The sequence below is a fragment of the Sinocyclocheilus grahami genome, unplaced genomic scaffold (assembly GCF_001515645.1).
Source record: "Sinocyclocheilus grahami isolate Dianchi unplaced genomic scaffold, SAMN03320097.WGS_v1.1 scaffold641.1, whole genome shotgun sequence".
NCBI lineage: Eukaryota > Metazoa > Chordata > Actinopteri > Cypriniformes > Cyprinidae > Sinocyclocheilus > Sinocyclocheilus grahami.
In genome coordinates this window covers 1,077,572-1,096,585 of record NW_015505820.1, presented here as the reverse complement: position 1 = coordinate 1,096,585, position 19,014 = coordinate 1,077,572, and the positions used below count along the sequence as shown (strand labels likewise).

At 42.8% G+C, this 19,014-nt stretch overlaps 1 protein-coding gene and 1 pseudogene across 3 annotated transcripts in view; both read left to right on the top strand.

Moving 5' to 3' along the window:
• Positions 1-19,014, top strand: part of LOC107558341 (disks large-associated protein 1-like) — a 155,917-nt gene that overhangs the window by 37,644 nt on the left and 99,259 nt on the right. The gene's annotated exons all lie outside the window — the stretch shown is intronic.
• On the top strand, positions 5,667-6,569 carry LOC107558332 (uncharacterized; annotated as a pseudogene).

Sequence of the window (19,014 nt, the reverse complement as noted above, 5' to 3'; positions counted from 1 at the left end):
ATATTTATATATATATATATATTTTTTTTTTTTTTTGCAGTAAGGCCTGTGGCTCGACATATGCCTCTCTTTGAAATATTGGGGAAGGGTATGTGTGTTTTTATTTTTTTGAACGTGTATATAATAAACACATAAATTGTTTATTATTATTGGGTAATACTTGCCAGTCACTGCCAGCATTTTTTATGAATATCTGAACATCTGAATATCTGAACATGCAGTATGTCAAAAGAACGAACACAGACTCACAGAAAAAGTTTTTCTTTAGCTTCATGCATTCTTTTTTGTTATCAACACTTGAATGTGGGCAAGTTTCATAAAAAAAGCAACATTTTGAGTAGATCGCTTCCATCAACACCCCCAAAACTTGCATAGTCCTGTACCACTTCCTGGCTCAACATTTCATTCGGAAACATTTGGCAGTTTTGATTTATATACTGTTTAACATTTGATTACTGTGTTATTTAGCATTTGCATCTGCTTACATTTGCAATCGCTTGTTCCCATTCAGTCAGTCACGTTCTACGTTACGTCAGTGACTGACGAATTGGGATCTCGCCCGAGAGCCCAATCACCTTCGAGTGTAAACTAAACAAGCCAATGACAGTTGGCGTGCGTGTCTGTTGTGCAAACGCACATCAGCTTTTCGCTTCGGAGCCGAGCCTTCTCAGGACGAATCTCCGCGAGTGTTTGGAAGAAACAGCTGGCGTTGGTGTTACGGCGCGTCAGCGGGGGTTGCCATTCAGTGCTGCTCATCTTCGGCATGCTGCAGCTGCCATTCTGCGGTCTCGCCGCGACCTCCCCTGGGCGCTTCAGCGCTCTCTCTAAAAGAGTGTTTCCTTTTTTCCTAAAAGAGCAAATCGCTGGTTGGTGCTCTTCCCGCCAGGAAGACCCCTGAAGATGCCCGATCGCAGTCGTGCTTTCTTTCCTGCAGGATGGGTTGGAGCGAAGGCTGTCTCCCTCCACCCTGAAAGTGTATGTGCTGCCATTGCCGTGCATCACGATGCAGTAGACGGTAAGTCTCTGGAAGCACGACTTGGTCATCAGGTTTCTCAGAGGGGCAAGGAGGTTAAATCCTCCCTGATGTGCGTTTGCCCATGCTCTCCTTTTATACCCGCGCTGCGGGGCGGGGTGCGCGTGGCGAAACACGCACGCCAACTGTCATTGGCTTGTTTAGTTTACACTCGAAGGGGATTGGGCTCTCGGGCGAGATCCCAATTCGTCAGTCACTGACGTAACGTCTCCGTTCCCTCCTTCAGGGAACGAGGGTTACACAAGTAACCTAAACGTTTCTGCTTCTTCTTCACCTGTGTTTGAGCCAGACGTTCATTACTCTTTCAGAATATGTGTAATAGCGCCTCTTACAGAAAATTCCGTCAGTGTCTGGGAAGCGTTGTCTCATAAATGACAGAAAATTACGTCAATAGCAGGAAAGTCTTGTCTCATAAATTATAGAAAATTTTGTCAATGGCGGGAAAGTGTTGTCTCATAAATGATAGAAAATTCTGTCAATGGAATGCTCAGGCTTTCCTAGGCAGTTGCTAGGGTGTTCTAGATGATTGCTTGGCCAGTGGTTGCTAAGTGGTGTTACAGATGGTAGCTAGGTGGTGGTTAGCGAGTTCGAGATGCTTGCTAGGACAGTGTTAGGTGACTTGTAGGGTTTTGTATAGGACTGCACGATTAATCGAATGTGATTTTCATGCGTATCTTATCAGTAAAGCCGGTTCTGTGATTAGTAGTAAATCTCCAGCACGTGCTTTCAGATGTAGCAGCATTTACTACACAGAGCCGTAGTTCACTGACAAGCTACACAAAATTTAGTTCATAATCGCAGACGATTTAATCTCGCGATTATGAAATCGAAGAAAACGTTCTGCGATTATGAAAGCTGCTTGCGTAGCATGTCAGTGAACTATGGCACTGTGTAGTAAATGCTGCTCCATCTGAAAGCACGTGAAAATACCACATTTAATAACATTTTTACTCACTTCATAACGTCAGTCGAGTGTTGAAATAAATCCTTCTGTGAGATGATGTGGCTTCTTAAACAGAATAAGGCACGCAACAGATTTCATAGTATTCGAAGCAGTGATAAAGGCTATGTCGATTAGCATTGTATTATTATATACTTTATTATAAAAAATATTATAATAAGATGAACTCAGATAAACCATATGTGATTTTTTATTAACAAATTTCGGGAGGAGCACGTGCAGATAATTAACACGGCCAGTCCATCATCAGTAATTACACCATCTATCCAATCAGCACAAGAGAGAACCTCTATAAATAATCAAAGCAGCCTTACCTTACCAAAGCAGCGTCTCCAGTCACCGTTCAGCGCACCAGCGCTCCACAGGACACCATAATCGAACCCGCGGCTGCAACACGGGGCCGCCGGCCTTCCCACACCACCGTCGCTCATACCTCCAGACACCGAGGCACGCCATCACCTTCGCCTTCCAGGCGTCAGCCACCTTCTCCAGCGTCCTCCTAAGCTTCAGCCCTCTCCTCCGCCCCAGCTGTGGAGAAATGGACCGTGACCGGACTACGCCAGGCGCTCATTAGCTCCGGCGTCAATGTCCCACGATGGTCGGTCAAGGCGGATCTCCTTGCCCTCTATACTTCCCTCCAAACAGGGGAGCCTCCAAGCTCTATTCCTCCATCCAAGGCCGCGGATAAAGCGAGTCAGGGCCGCAGCGTTCCGTACTCACGGCCCGAGCTAACCACCACTCCTTCGAAGACGTGCTTCCAGCCCCAGACCTCCTCCTCCATCCACCGAGCGTCAGCTCGCATCTCATCTCGGCGAAGTGCCGGCTCCAGTCTCCACAAGCCGCCACGTCAGTGTGAGCATGCCTCCGCTAGCGGCGCAGACCTGCCCACAACCCTTGCCTCACACCTCTCCGTACCACCTTCCCTGCCCATGGCCCGCAGCCCCACTGTCCATCTCTAGCACGAGCGTGCCTCCGTTAATGGCGCAGGCCCCGACGCCCGCAATTCCCCCTCTTTTTCTTCATTTTTCTTCCGCTCCCGGAGCTGTCCCAAGCGTGAGTGTGCCTCCGCAAGTGGTTCCGGCGACTATCTTTCCACTTCCCCTCGCTCGCTCTTCCTTCTCACTTTCTTCCGCCACGCCTATACCCACCCCTCCGAACGCCCTCGCCTTGGAACCACCCCCCGTGGCCAGCAATATCAGGACACAGATCTTGGCAGGTGCGGCCATAGATCTTTTTCCCCTTTTGTCACCAATTTCACCTTCGTCTGCAGATTGCCAAATCGACTGCGGTGGATTTTCTGTCACTTTAAAAAAACACAGCTCACAACACATCACGTATTTTATCATTTGCCAAATTCACGATCGCTTTCAGCCGTTACATAGAAGTCATTTGCACTGTTTTTCCTCACAGGAGATGCGAGCTTGTCAATTATCTCGCAATAGTCGCCGAATACCACCCCCCGTGGCCAGCAATATCAGGACACAGATCTTGGCAGGTGCGGCCATAGATCTTTTTCCCCTTTTGTCACCAATTTCACCTTCGTCTGCAGATTGCCAAATCGACTGCGGTGGATTTTCTGTCACTTTAAAAAACACAGCTCACAACACATCACGTATTTTATCATTTGCCAAATTCACGATCGCTTTCAGCCGTTACATAGAAGTCATTTGCACTGTTTTTCCTCACAGGAGATGCGAGCTCGTCAATTATCTCGCAATAGTCGCCGAATTCGTGTTATCATACGGCGGCTCTCACTTTTACACCTACCACAAATTATTCGCAGCTAAATGCGCCATCTGAATGACCCAGTGGAACCAATGTCCTTACTGGGGGGCTTTGGACACCGAACTACATAACAGAGTATTTTTAGGCTGCCGCAACATATCTTGCGCGGTCTGCTGATCCATCGCCCACTCCATTATTACATGCCCTCTAATCAACCCATCTATTCCCCCCTGCCCCGAGCCATCCCAGCCCAAATCCACCAGCTATGGTCCACGTCTCCTAGACATCCCAACCAACCCCTTTTCCCCCACTTCCACCTACCGCCGCCGCTCAGCTCCCTCTGATAGCCAGGTCTGTGCCAGTTTTAATCGCTTTCACCCCGGTGTCGGAAAACTCCCCTCCCAAAGCCTCATCTGCCCCAATCTCCAGTCCGCTCTCGCCGAACCCGAAACAGTCAAATTCCTAATTAAAAAAGAAACAGACGCAAACTTCATGAAAACGCCTCATAATCGATCTCTCATCCCCGCATAATTCCCCATTCCCAAGCGTTAACAGCCTCATTCCGCTCTAAGAATTTCTCTCCACTACCATGACATTGACCAAGCCATTGCCCTGATCAAAAATGCGGGTCGCGGTGCTTGGCTGGCCAAAGTCGACATCACCTCTACCTTTAATGTGATGCCCATTCACCCGGATTTTTGGCATTTATTTGGCATTCGCTGGCATAATAAATTTTACTTTTCCGTCCGCCTCACTTTCGGCTGCAGAAGCATTTTCGACATGTTGTCAGAGGCAATCTGCTGGATCCTCTCCAACAATTACGCAATACCCTACCTGATTACCCTACCTCGCCTCCCGACTCCATCCCAGCCGCGTATCTTTTGACAACCCAAGTTCTGTTTTTGCAGAGCTCAGGATTCCTCTCGCCCAAGACAAAACCGCGTGCCCGAGCACCGCCATCTAATTTTGGGGTATCAACTTAGATTCACAAAAATTCCAGGCTTCTCTGCCGAAGGAAAAAATTGATAGGACGATCTTGGTCGCTTCCACCCTCTTAGACAACCCAAGCTGCTCCAAACGCGAGCTGCTATCCATTCTCTGTCATCTAAATTTCGCGATGCACACCTTTTATCTCACATCTCCTCTCTCTCGCGTCCTCCCCCCATGCACTAGAGAATTGAATATCACTAACTGACTCGTGCTGCAACGAGCTCAGCTTATGGATCCTTTCTTAAATAATGGAACGGTCTATCTTTCTTTTTATAATAACTTAATTTCTTCTCCCGTTGACATTCAGTTATTTACTGACCCCGCCCCCTCCGTCGGTTTCGAAGGATTTTACCAAGGCCGTTGGTTTGCATCTACGTGGCCCCCCCAGCTGTTAAACTTACCACAGCAGCTAAAATCCTCAGCTCTATTCGATCTATATCCCTTAGTATTGAATATCACTAACTGACTCGTGCTGCAACGAGCTCAGCTTATGGATCCTTTCTTAAATAATGGAACGGTCTATCTTTCTTTTTATAATAACTTAATTTCTTCTCCCGTTGACATTCAGTTATTTACTGACGCCGTCCCCTCCGTCGGTTTCGAAGGATTTTACCAAGGCCGTTGGTTTGCATCTACGTGGCCCCCCCAGCTGTTAGACTTACCACAGCAGCTAAAATCCTCAGCTCTATTCGATCTATATCCCTTAGTCGTCGCAGCCCTTCTGTGGGGTAAGGAGTGGTCCGCCACCAGCATCATTATCCACTGCGACAACGAGGCTACCGTGCACTGCATCAATAAAGGCCGTTCCCATTCACCCACCCTAATGCCTTTAAGACGCCTGATTTGGATCTCGGCTTGCAACCAATTCATTGTAACTGCAAAACATATTCCTGGTTCAAAAAACCAAATAGCTGACTCTCTCTCTCTCTCTCTCTCTCTCTCTCGCTCAATTCTATTCTTCAAGCCGTCTCCCCCAGGACCCTACAATCTTACCTAACAGCTTGAAAGTGCTTTAAAGCATTTCACTCTGCCTACAACCTGCCGTTGCCCGACTTTTCCTTGCTCGCCATCACCTCATTCATCTCTCACCTTAACATCAACAAAAACCTACAAATCCGCTCCATTAAGGGTTATCTAAGTGGAATCCAATTTTTCTTAAACGGTTCACCCTCACCCCAGATAGCCAATTCTCAGACCTCCCTACTCATCAAAGGTATCCAAAGAGCCCATCCCACCTGCCCAGACACCAGGCAATCCATAACCTTACAAATATTGACCAAATGTATTTCTACCCTCCGCAGAGGTTATCATTCCATTCACACCGCCCGCACGCTTGACGCCATGTTCATCCTGGCTTTCTTCAGTTTTGTCAGATGCTCTGAGCTTGCTATCACATCTAGCTTCAGTCCAAACATCCACTCCACTATCTCCGATCTAGCAGAGCTGGATGACGAAACCATCTCTTACTTCATTAAGCAAAGTAAAACAGACCAGACCAAGAAAGGTCAATCACCCATACTACCATACCAAGCCCTTCTAGCCTTTGTCCAGCTCAGGAAATCACAGTCCAAACTCCCATCCGACCCCCTTTTTACAGACGACTCCAACCGCCCCGTCACTCATTTCTGGTTTCAAAAGCACCTTAAGTCCATTCTACTCCTATCTGGTACCCCAGCTGATCATTTTTCCAGCCATTCATTCTGAATTGGTGCAGCAACCACAGCGGCCCAAAAAGGCCTCTCCCAGCAGCAGGTACAAGCACTCGGTCGCTGGTCGTCAGAAGCTTTCAAGAGCTACATTCAATCGGACCGCTCCCACATCAAGGAAGCCCACCGAACCCTCATCGGCCAACCCCTTTGACGTCAGTACAGCTCCGGTCACTCAAACTTCAGACCCACCTTAGTTGACCCCCTTTTACATCACCTAATCCATCTATAACAACCCATCCCCACTCCAGTCATCCCAGCAGCACTCACTCTCACAGGAGCCTTACCTAAATTCCCACACTGCCACAGCAGTACCCGCTCCCGCAGGAGCCATACATAAATTCCCCACTGCCGCAGCAGTTCAAGCTCCCGCAGGAGCTTTTCCATATTTCCCCACTGCCGCAGAAGCCATTTTTTCTTTTCAGATGCCGTAGCAGTTCCCACTCCCACAGGAGATTTATTTTTCAGATGCCACAGCAGCACCCTCTTCCGCAGAAGCCTCTAGTTCTCTCTTCTAAGACTCAGCAGTGCCGCTACTACAAGCGATGTCCAGCACCCCACCAATCTTAAGCTTTGCAGATTTTGGGGGGTTATCAATGCTTCTCTCTGGCTACTGACCCATACTAATTGCATCTTTTGGGGGAGTGCTCTGGGTCCAGGCTAAAAGCCGAGCTCGGACCCCTCTCCCCGGACGGGGGGAGTACCCCGGGCTCGAGAGTAATTACCGAGCTCGGAGCCCTCTCCCCGGACAGCACGCCAAATATGTATAACCTTTACTCTGTTCATTATTTGTAAGTGTGGACTCGTGAAATTGTCGTAGTCGTGTGTTTATTAGTCACGTTGAATTAATGAAAGCAGTTAAATCTTCTGTTTATTCAGCAACCGCTATAGGCATTTCCTGGGTTTCTTCTGTGAGGCTATTTGGAGTTTCAGCGTGAGAGCGCCCTCTGATATTCGGATGGAGATTTACTGCTGATCACAGAACCGTGCTTCACTGAGAGATACGCATGACAATAGCAGCTTCTGCCTAATCGCGATTTATCACCTTTGCGATTTAATTTCGATTAATCGTGCAGCCCTAGTTTTGTAGATGTTTGCCAAGTTGTTTGTAGGGTTTAAGATGATTGTTAGAACATTGCTAAGTCGTTGTTAGGTGTTTGTGATGGTTGTTAGTGGTTCTGTCACTTCGGTCTAGTTTATTCATGGTTTTGTGACAGAGCCCTGACATTCCCGTCATGTCGTTGTTTTCATGTGAGCGCGCGGCTTCAAGAGTGCTCGAGGGCTCCCTGCACCCTACAGGGCCTGGAGGCAATTCCAGAGCACGCTGCTGGCCAGGAGGCAGTCCCAGACTCCTTTCCCTGCTTCCCCAAGCTCTTTGCTCTGCCGGCGCTGCCCAAGCTCCTTGCCCTGATGCCGGCTCCGCCATTGATGAGTGCCCTGCCGGCTCCGCCCAAGCTCCCAGCTCCGCCCTGGCCCCCTGTCAGGACTCCAGAAGTGCTAGAGTCTGCCTGGTCTGTCCCTCCAGCCCCGCCTTGGTTGTCTGCTGGGGTTCCTATTAAGCCGGAGCCTCCCTGGTTTGTCCCTCCTGCTACGCCCTGGCCCCCTGCCGGGACTCCTGGACTGCCTGAGCCTCCCTGGCTCAACCAGATGGCGTCCCTTTTGAGGGGGGTAGTATCAGGGTTCTGTCACTTCGGTCTAGTTTATTCATGGTTTTGTGACAGAGCCCTGACACTCCCGTCATGTCATTGTTTTTATGTGAGCGCACGGCTCGAGCACTCTCGTCTGCGTGTCCTCTTTCCTTGTTTCATGTTGGAGTGTGGTGTTCGGATCCTGGCAATCATGTCTTATTTAGTTTCGGTTTCGTGTTGGGGTTCGGACACTCATGATCCATGTTTTGTCTTGTTGTGGGAGCATGCAGTCTCGAGTTCGCTCGGACCGTGTGCTCTTCTGTCTGTGTGTGTTGTGCCTTGTGTCGTTTTTTTGGCAGCGTGCTTTCATGTCATGTTATGTCTTGTGCTGTGTAGCACGCAGCCAATGAAAAACACAAGCTGCGTGCTACACAGCATGTTGTCATGTCTTGTGTGAACACACGGCTTATGAGTATTCTCATTAGCTGCGTGTTTGTGTTTTGTTTTGTTCAAGCACATGGCTTGTGATTGTTTTGCTGGCCATATGCTTGTTTTTGTTTTGTGTGAGCACATGGCTTTTGTCTTTGTTTCCTGTGTGCTACGTGCTCTCATGTCAGGGCAAAACGTTTTTTAAACGGAAACGGTGGTGCGTTGAACACTCTGTTCTGATGACGCAAGAGTTGCAACTATGGCAGTTGAGAAGGGCATTCTTTGTGTTCTTTTTGAAGAATTTTCGGAGCCTGATGAAATCGGTATTAATACGTGTTTAATACGGCAAAATACGTTCAATGGTACAGACATTGCCCTTGCCCTCCAGAATAAAAGCGAACATCCCAATCGAGTGAAGGGATTTGTGGAAACTGTGGTTCCTAATTATTGTGATCCAACATTTGCCTCGCATTTCAGGATGAAAAGACAAACATTTCAGGTGAAGGATAATTCACTTCTTACCTCCAAGACTGTGTTATGATCCATATGACCTTATTATTTTTATTGTGAGTATTAGGCTTATCATTATTGCTGACCACTGTTGTTGTGCTATGATATTGCACTATTTACCATTATATAATCAGAGGGGTATAGAAAAGTTTATGAAAGTGTCACTCCATAATACAATAGCAAAATATATAAATATGTATAGTATTTTTATGTTACATTAATCAGTATTTAGCACACCTTCCTAAGGAAAGGATATGGACCAGAAGACATTGCAATTACTAAATTATATTTAGACAGACTTAAAGAAGTTCCAGATCTATACTTGTGCCCTTATTATTTCAGTTATTTTGCCTTTAATGTAAATAAACATGTGCAAACAATATACTTGCTCTTGTGAATTTATTTGGATGTTAATTACATTGTGCGAGCGGTCTCTTTAATACCGCGAGGTTTACATACATGTTGCTGCTGATTGGGCTGACATGTTTGACACACCCAGCAAACAAGAGAAAACGCATCTCAAACCCTGTTGCACACCGTTTCCAGGAAATATATCGTTCAAACCAGAAACCGTAGCAAAACGGTGCACACCGGTTTGAGCTTGAACTTGCCCCAGTTGTCTTGACCCCGCCCATCTTGTTACCTGATTATTGGTTAATTTGCTCCACCTGTATTTCCCTCATTACCCTCCTCATTTGCTCCCCATTTATTCTCCTTGTGTTTGCAGTCCTGTGCCAGTTCATTGTCATATGTTCCCCGGTTGTATCCTGCCATGCCATGTCCTGCCTTGCCAGTTTTGCCAGTCTGTTTTCCCTACGGGGTATAGTTTTTGTTTGTTTTGCTTATTTCTACCATTAATAAAACCCTTATCTTCCTGCATTATTGAGTCCTCGCTCCATCCCTCATCCCCATCCCTGACAGTTAGGGCATTAGTTGGTGGATGCTTGGGTTTTCTAAATAGTTGCTAGGTGACTACTAGGGTGTTATGTATGATTGCTTGCCCATTGCTAAGTGGTTGAAACTGAAGATGGTTATTCTACATGGTTGCAAGGGCGTTGCTAGTTGCTAGGGCACAGCCAATTGGTTGTTAGGGTGTTTGTGATGGTTGTTAGGGCATTGCTAGGTGTGATCTAGAGTTTTGTAGATGGTTGTTAGGGCTTTGTCAGGAGATTTCTAGGGTGTTCTAGATGATTTCTCGGCCATTGCTAAGTGGTTGCTTGGTTATTGTAGATGTCTGCTTGGGCATAACTAGAATGTTTTAAGGTGTCCTAGGTAGTTGCTAGGGTGTTGTAGAGGTTGCTAGATTGTTAAAGATGTTTGCTTGGGCATTTCTGGTTAGGGTGTTGTAGATGGTTGGATGGTAGATGGTAGAGGGTCTAATTCGTTGCTGGGGTTTTTAACATGATTTCTAGGGCATTGCTAAGTGGGTTCTTGTGTATTGTAGATGTTTGCCAGGGCATTTCTAGGTGGTTGTTAGGGTGTTGGGGCAACCATCAAAGTTGACATATAGGGTTTTGGTAAGTGGTTGTTAGGAGTTGCTGGGGTATTCAAGATGGTTGCTAGGGTGTTGATTTATGGTTGCTAGTGTTTTTTTTAGATGGTTTATAATGTCTGGTCTCTACATATGGTACAGTATATGGGAAATTAAAAGTATATGAATTGAAAGTGAGTTGTTAGGAGTTGCTGGGGTATTCAAGATGGTTGCTAGGGTGTTGATTTATGGTTGCTAGTGTTTTTTTTAGATGGTTTATGTCTGGTCTCTACATATGGTACAGTATATGGGAAATTAAAAGTATATGAATTGAAAGTGAGTTTTTTTTTTACTTCAAGTTATAATCATACGGTGTTCTAGATGATTTCTCGGCCATTGCTAAGTGGTTGCTTGGTTATTGTAGATGTCTGCTTGGGCATAACTAGAATGTTTTAAGGTGTCCTAGGTAGTTGCTAGGGTGTTGTAGAGGTTGCTAGATTGTTAAAGATGTTTGCTTGGGCATTTCTGGTTAGGGTGTTGTAGATGGTTGGATGGTAGATGGTAGAGGGTCTAATTCGTTGCTGGGGTTTTTAACATGATTTCTAGGGCATTGCTAAGTGGGTTCTTGTGTATTGTAGATGTTTGCCAGGGCATTTCTAGGTGGTTGTTAGGGTGTTGGGGCAACCATCAAAGTTGACATATAGGGTTTTGGTAAGTGGTTGTTAGGAGTTGCTGGGGTATTCAAGATGGTTGCTAGGGTGTTGATTTATGGTTGCTAGTGTTTTTTTTAGATGGTTTATAATGTCTGGTCTCTACATATGGTACAGTATATGGGAAATTAAAAGTATATGAATTGAAAGTGAGTTTTTTTTTACTTCAAGTTATAATCATACGTCTGGTCAAGTTTGATACATATGACACATAATTATTGCTTTGTGCTCTTAAGTTGCCCAACTTGGTGCCTGCCAAACAAATCCACACTGGAGTGCTGACAAAATTTCACTTGCAAATTTCTCCTGAGGCCACTTTTTGCTTACTCAACAATGAGCTAAGCCTTTCCCAGCGTACCGGGTTCTACTGAAGCTTTTTTGATCCACACAAACACCTTGAAAATTGCTTAAATCTTGTAATTTTTCAACCTCAGATGTCAGAATAAAGGCTCAAAGTGCATTGTGTGATAGCCGCTCTGTCTTCCACAAGAGTGAACAGCTGCCCAGCAGCACTTGTATCCCAAAAACTACAATTATGAGGGAAAAAAGCAATGGCATCTGAAAAGCTTTTGTCCCCAGAGACCTCATGGATATTGGATTGTACTCTTCCTGAGCTGCCACGATTGTAGGTGTTCACCTGAATTACTGACAGTTGCTGATCCATCAGAAAGGATTCCATGAGTGCTGTAATTGAGCTCATTACTTGGAGAGCTTGCAAAAACCAGAGGAAACCCAAATATACACAGTGCCTCTAACTGCTTTCGGGTCTTGGATGACCTTCCTCTCTCTCCCTTTTTTCCTGTTTAGCCCCAGCTGGCCTGAAATCTAAATCCAGTCCCTTTTTTTGTCAATAATTCACTGCCTTTTCACGACCACTATAATCCTCTTTCGAAGGGCATGGGATAGACAATCAGCAAAACTTGATTGTGTCTGTGTGTGTTTGTATGTACACGGTTATCACCCATAATCCTCATGGATGCTGACTGTTCTAGATATGGGTCAGTTTGTTGCAGTCAAAGAGAAAAATGAGGTGAGAAAGAGACAGGAAGCAAAAGGGCACACATCACATTGTAGTTTTAATACGGCAATGTTATATGTAGTTTATAGTGTTTCTAATATGGGCACTTTTGGTCTATAAATAAACTCTAAAACCACTTTATATGTTCTCTCAAGCTTAACTGTCACCCCCCATTTTTTAAAATAGGCATTAATGTGCACTATCCAAACTTAAATTGTTATAATTCATGAACACTTTGGAATACAGAGGAAAGGTTAGTCTCTTTTTAAAGAAGTCAGTCAGCAGATTATTGCAGAAGTGGAATTATTTGAAAAATTTAAATATCAAAAAGTTATAGAAGTTTAAATTTACTGTACTGTAAGTACTGTAAATTTAAATGCACTGTACAATTTTTATCATATTTTATATAAAATAAATGTTGCATACAGGGTTTACACTAAAATTGCTAAAAAATTAAAGCCGTATGTCTAAATAAGTTATGTTCCAAATTTGAAGTGGATATGAAAAGAATTGAGGTTTCTGTGAGATTTTATTTAGGGTGTTATACCACAAACAGCCACCGGGTGCCATCAAAACTCCATAAAAACATTTTTAATGCATTTTTCTGTCAAAAATGTCTAGATTTCTCTGTCAATATTACTTTTATCACAAAATAATAAATATGGAATCCTGAGACTCAGACTTTTCCAATGATATGTTTTATGTCAAGATTATAAAAAGTTTTGATTGTAAAAGTAATGCATTTTGTAATATGACACTTGACACCGAACGCTAAGGGGGAGGAGACTGCCAAAATATTTTAAAGTACCATTTCCATGGTAACGCAATGTCAGATTTCAAAATTGTTTTCACAGGATGAATCTTGGGCTTCTAAGCTTTCAAAGGATATATCATTTATGATGATTACTAAAATATTTGATAGAGAAAAAGGACAACAAAATAAAAGAGCGCCAAGGGCATAGAATTGTATGTATCCAAAAACTATAAACATATTTTCACACTTTTGCATTAAATTACAAATATAGCTTCAATGGACATTTTGTATAATTAAATATTCTGTTCAGAAGTGATATTTACATCACATCATATTTCATATCGAGCTCTTCAAAAACACTGTTGTCTCTTTGTTAACCAAGTCAACTTTTGAAAACACTTTAAAATTAATTGGTGTGGTGGTAATTTATGAAACTTTTGAACAATTTACAAATAAATAATTTTCACATTAAATATTGAAATTGTTTATTTCACTCTTTGTCTAGATCATAATAGATTTTACAATATAGCAATTCATTTTTATGATATATTTTTCTATTTCAAGATCGAAACACTAGTTCAGAAACAAGGGAAAATAAAATGTATTTAAAAAAACATTTATGTAAAAGTAGCTTTTGAAGGCATGGTAAAAAGTTTCTTTATAAAACAAAATGAAAATCCATATTTTTTATAAAAATCAACCCCTAGGACACAAACGTTGAAGAAACACCTGTATGAATCTTCAATACCCTTCTTGCTCATTTTCTGACTGCACCACGTTTTTCTGGTAGAATTACATTAGTATAAACTGTAGCTCTGTGTCTTGGTTTCTTGTTTCTGTTGAAATGCAGAGTTTGATGCATGTTAAAGTGGACAACTCAAGCATTCAGCTCGATTGTGAAGATAACACCACAGCACTGTAGATTTCAGATAAGACGTTAGGAAACTTTTTGTTTCCTGTCATCCTATCCTCCCAGCACTCTCTCTTTCTTTCCATCCCCATCTCTCTTTCTGTTTGTTTTGCATAGGTCACAGTCAATTTCTCCACTCTTTTTAATCCTTATTTTTGCATAATGATGCATAATTCATAAGGAGCTTGTGAATATGAATGAGCGTGGTAGTGTCATGGCATGAGAGTGAGTTTTTTGTGGAGTCATATGGGTTACTAATGCAGCGGACACCTCTTCAGACACGACTGTCTCCAAACATGCCAAATGAAACTCAATCTTCACTTTAGTCTTATTCCTCATTAAATGCACATTGAGAGTGTATCACTTTTCCGTTCTCCTCAGGGGCCAGGGTGAGAGTTTAAGTGGAAAAAAATGGATGTGGGGCAGAGAGATTGATTATGTGCGACAACATGCTCCATGTTGACTTTAGAGTATGTCTATTCAAAAATTTATTTTCCAATATGAATATACCCTGAAAAATATATTCACTGAAATTCAGGTGTAATAACTAGTCCCGTTCTCCCTTTACTTTACAGTATGTGTTAAGTAAGTATATTATTATTGAGAGAACAGTGTTTACACACAGTGCAAGGATTTATGGGAGAAATTAGCCTAAAATCGTGCACTGATGTACACTTTGAAAATCCATAGAAAATTGAAAGCCATCTGGGCACCTTTGCCATACTACTTCTAATGTATGATGGATGGAACATACTACTCCTAATCTCACATACTTTCTGTCCAATATAGTATGTGTGTAGTATCCTTTTGACAATTACCTCATCTCTTCTTTCAGCATTTCTGTATTTCTCTTACTTATTATGTGAACTGTTCATATGTTCTCAACATATTTTCCCAGGCGTCAGGTGTAGCCTGACCTTCAAGATAGTTGTAAGACTTAAGCTCTATTTAGGCTGTCATGCGTTCATCTATAACCACATTTGTGAGACGCCATCAGCCACCTAGTGTGTATAATAGCCATATGCATATAAATAGGTGTTCATCTTTCCATGCATACCATGTGTTGTTGATGTTGATTGAACTTGTTGGTGGGAGCCTACAGCATGCTGACGGAGAGGTGTGAAGCTGGAGTGGATGATGTGTCCCAGCTGAGCGTGAAATTGAAATCACTCCCAACAGGAGGGGCAAAAAGAGAATGAGAAAGAAAGACAAAGGGAGACAGACAGATAGATAGATAGACAGATAGACAGACAGACAGACAGACAGACAGATAGATAGATAGATAGATAGAATATGGAATTTGGAGGCCAGGGCAACACCTTGAAATCTTCTTGAAATCTTCCAACCATTCCTAAACAATTTTTGCAGTGTGGCAGGGTGCATTATGTTGCTGAAATACAGTAGGCCACTGCCATCAGGAAACCATTGCATGAAGGGGTGTAAATGGTCTGCAGCAATCTATAGGGGAATGTGTCAAAGTGACATCCACATAAATGCCAGGACCCAAGGCTGCTGCCATATCTTTCCCAGTTAAACATCACACATAAACTCGGCCATCCCTGATCTAAAAGAAAACGTGATTTGATCAGACCAAGCTACATTCTATTACTTCATGGTCCAGTTCTGATGCTCTTGTCCCCATTGTACATGCTTTCTGCGGTAGACAAGGTTCATTATAGACACTCTGAAAGGTCTGCGGCTATGCAGCCCCATACTCCGTAAACAGCGATGCACTGTGCTCTGTTGTAAAGATATAATCAATTTTATTCACTTCACCTGTCAGTGGGTTTAATGTTGTGGCTGATCAGTGTATAGCATGAACAACAATGTGCAGCTAATCCCAGCTAGGATGCTATTAAGAACTGCAGTTGGTTTTTATAGTTTTTTCCACATTGTAGTTAATTGCTAAAGAAGCCAAAGCATCAGTGCACAAAGTGAAAGCCGGTCTGAAACAGGGTGAGTGGAATGGAGTGACAGAGAGCGTTCTGCTCCACTTTAGCGCCAGGTTTTCCATTTCACACATCATACTCATTGGTGAAACCTATAAAGAAATTAGAAACTTGGCGGCAAATGTGGTGTATGATTTCCTTTGAAACAATTTTCATTCAGAAATTCAATTTAAATAAATTTCACAAATTATTACAAAGACATGGCACACATCGAAAGTAACAAATTTAATTAAACGTGACATTTGAAATGGTATTTTCTTGTCAAACATACTCCAGTAATCTTTGGAAAATCATTTTTATTTTGTATAGCAGGGTAAAACACTGATGCTTCGATGTTTAAAAAGGAAAAAGTCCATTCCTCACTCCACTTCCACCCTGCTCACACACTCTGGTCTGTAAATATTAAGCCAGTCAGCTTAGAGGACTGGAAGTAACTTGTATAATATGCTATACATGACTGGTGGTACTGGGAACTTAAGCTACATGTGTTCTCCGTCTGGTGCTTGAAATCAAGAACAATGTTAGATAGGCACAAAATAAAAGGTTCACACTAGTTCTTTTCTGGATGGTGTATGCTTTCTCTTTCTGTCTGCCTATCGCTTTCATGTTTTTACCCCTCACTTCTGTCCCTGGTGAGAGCATTTGGAAGCTGAACTGTCAGTTTGTTGCTTTGGTTTTCTCACTGTGCCCACTAAGTCTAACCCACAGACAGCCTTCTGCTGTACTCACAAACACACACACATGAATACTACATGAATAAATAGAGCACCAAACCACTGAAATTGCTCAAATGTTCAAAGCTACGTGAATTTATTCATGGTTGACTCAGCCATGTGAACAGCTTTAGGTCAATGTAAAATGGCTTTGCTTCGATGCCTATTAGCAGAGCTTGTGAAAATGTAAACATCATAACATCAATCTTAACATTTCATCTTTGTGTTATACTAGTAAAAGTGTAAGCATACACAAACACATACAGTCACACATACTTATAATAAGGTCCTTAGTACCCACAGAGAGCCTCATAAATCATTAAATTGTTATATAAATCATTGTAATGGTTTGTGTGCAGGGGTGTAGCAAACGTCTCAGAAGGGAAGGGGATACAATATGCACCAAAACTCGCTTATGGCTTATTCATTGTTATCTTATTTGTACCCTACTTTTATTGTCATGAGCAAATTATATTTTAGGCTAAGACTGCTGATTATAGTCGGAGTACAGATTATATAGTAGTCTGTAGAGTAAAGATTAAAGATTATAGTTATAATACAAATTGTTAAATTATTCTATAAAATAAAAATACTATACAATACCATTCAAAGGTTTAGGGTCAATAAGACTTTTTTTCTTTGTGAAAGAAATTTCTTATGCTCACCAAGGCTGCAAGTGAAATGGTAATATTGTGAAATATTATTCCAATTAACAGTTACTATTTTAATATATTAGTAAACAACATTAAAATTAAAAAAAAAAAAAAAAAAGGTTCTTTGATAAATATAAAGTTCAAAAGAACAGAATTTAATTGAAACAGAAATGTTTTGCAACATCATGCATTTCTTTACTGTCACCTTAATGCAGTGTTTCTCAACCCTGGTCCTGGGCGCCCCCCAGCACTGCACATTTTGTGTGTCTCCCTAATCAAACACACCTGATTCAACTCATTAGCTCATTAAAAGAAACTCCAGGACCTGAAATGGGTGTCAGATAAGGGAGACATAAAAAATGTGCAGTGTTGGGGGGCGCTCAGGACCAGGCTTGAGACACACTGCCTTAATGTGTCCTTGCTGAATACAAATATTTATTTCTTTCAAAAAAGAAAGGGAAAAAATTTACTGAACCCCAAACTTTTGAATGGTATAGTGTATATTGAGAAGTATACAGTATATTTATAATATATATATTTGGGGGGACGAACAAACAAACAACAAATACAAAACAAAAACAGAAATTTACAGAATTATATCCTAATTTTGACATATCCATTGCTCTGTAAAAATCTTTCTGCTAGCTGAAAAAAAAAACTGCATGTACAATTACCTGATAAAAATGTCCAGGGGACACATTTTAGGTTTTTCATATATATACAGTGGGTACGGAAAGTATTCAGACCCCCTTAAATTTTTCACTCTTTGTTATATTGCAGCCATTTGCTAAAATCATTTAAGTTAATTTTTTTTCCTCATTAATGTACACACAGCACACCATATTGACAGAAAAACACAGAATTGTTGACATTTTTGCAGATTTATTAAAAAAGAAAAACTGAAATATCACATGGTCCTAAGTATTCAGACCCTTTGCTCAGTATTTAGTAGAAGCACCCTTTTGATCGAATACAGCCATGAGTCTTTTTGGGAAAGAGGCAACAAGTTTTTCACACCTGGATTTAGGGATCCTCTGCCATTCCTCCTTGCAGAGCCTCTCCAGTTCTGTCAGGTTGGATAGTAAACGTTGGTGGACAGCCATTTTTAGGTCTCTCCAGAGATGCTCAATTGGGTTTAAGTCAGGGCTCTGGCTGGCCCATTCAAGAACAGTCACAGAGTTGTTGTGAAGCCACTCCTTCATTATTTTAGCTGTGTGCTTAGGGTCATTGTCTTGTTGGAAGGTAAACCTTCGGCCCAGTCTGAGGTCCTGAGCACTCTGGAGAAAGTTTTCGTCCAGGATAACCCTGTACTTGGCCGCATTCATCTTTCCCTCAATTGCAACCAGTCGTCCTGTCCCTGCAGCTGAAAAACACCCCCACAGCATGATGCTGCCACCACCATGCTTCACTGTTGGGACTGTATTGGACAGGTGATGAGCAGTGCCTGGTTTTCTCCACACATACCGCTTAGAATTAAGGCCAAAAAGTTCTATCTGGGTCTCATCAGACCAGAGAATCTTATTCAGGTGTTTTTTAGCAAACTCCATGCAGGCTTTCATGTGTCTTGCACTGAGGAGAGGCTTCCGTCGGGCCACTCTGCCATAAAGCCCCGACTGGTGGAGGGCTGCAGTGATGGTTGACTTTCTACAACTTTCTCCCATCTCCCAACTGCATCTCTGGAGCTCAGCCACAGTGATCTTTGGGTTCTTCTTTACCTCTCTCACCAAGGCTCTTCGCCCCCGATAGCTCAGTTTGGCCGGACAGCCAGCTCTAGGAAGGGTTCTGGTCATCCCAAACGTCTTCCATTTAAGGAATGGAGGCCACTGTGCTCTTCGGAACCTTAAGTGCAGCAGA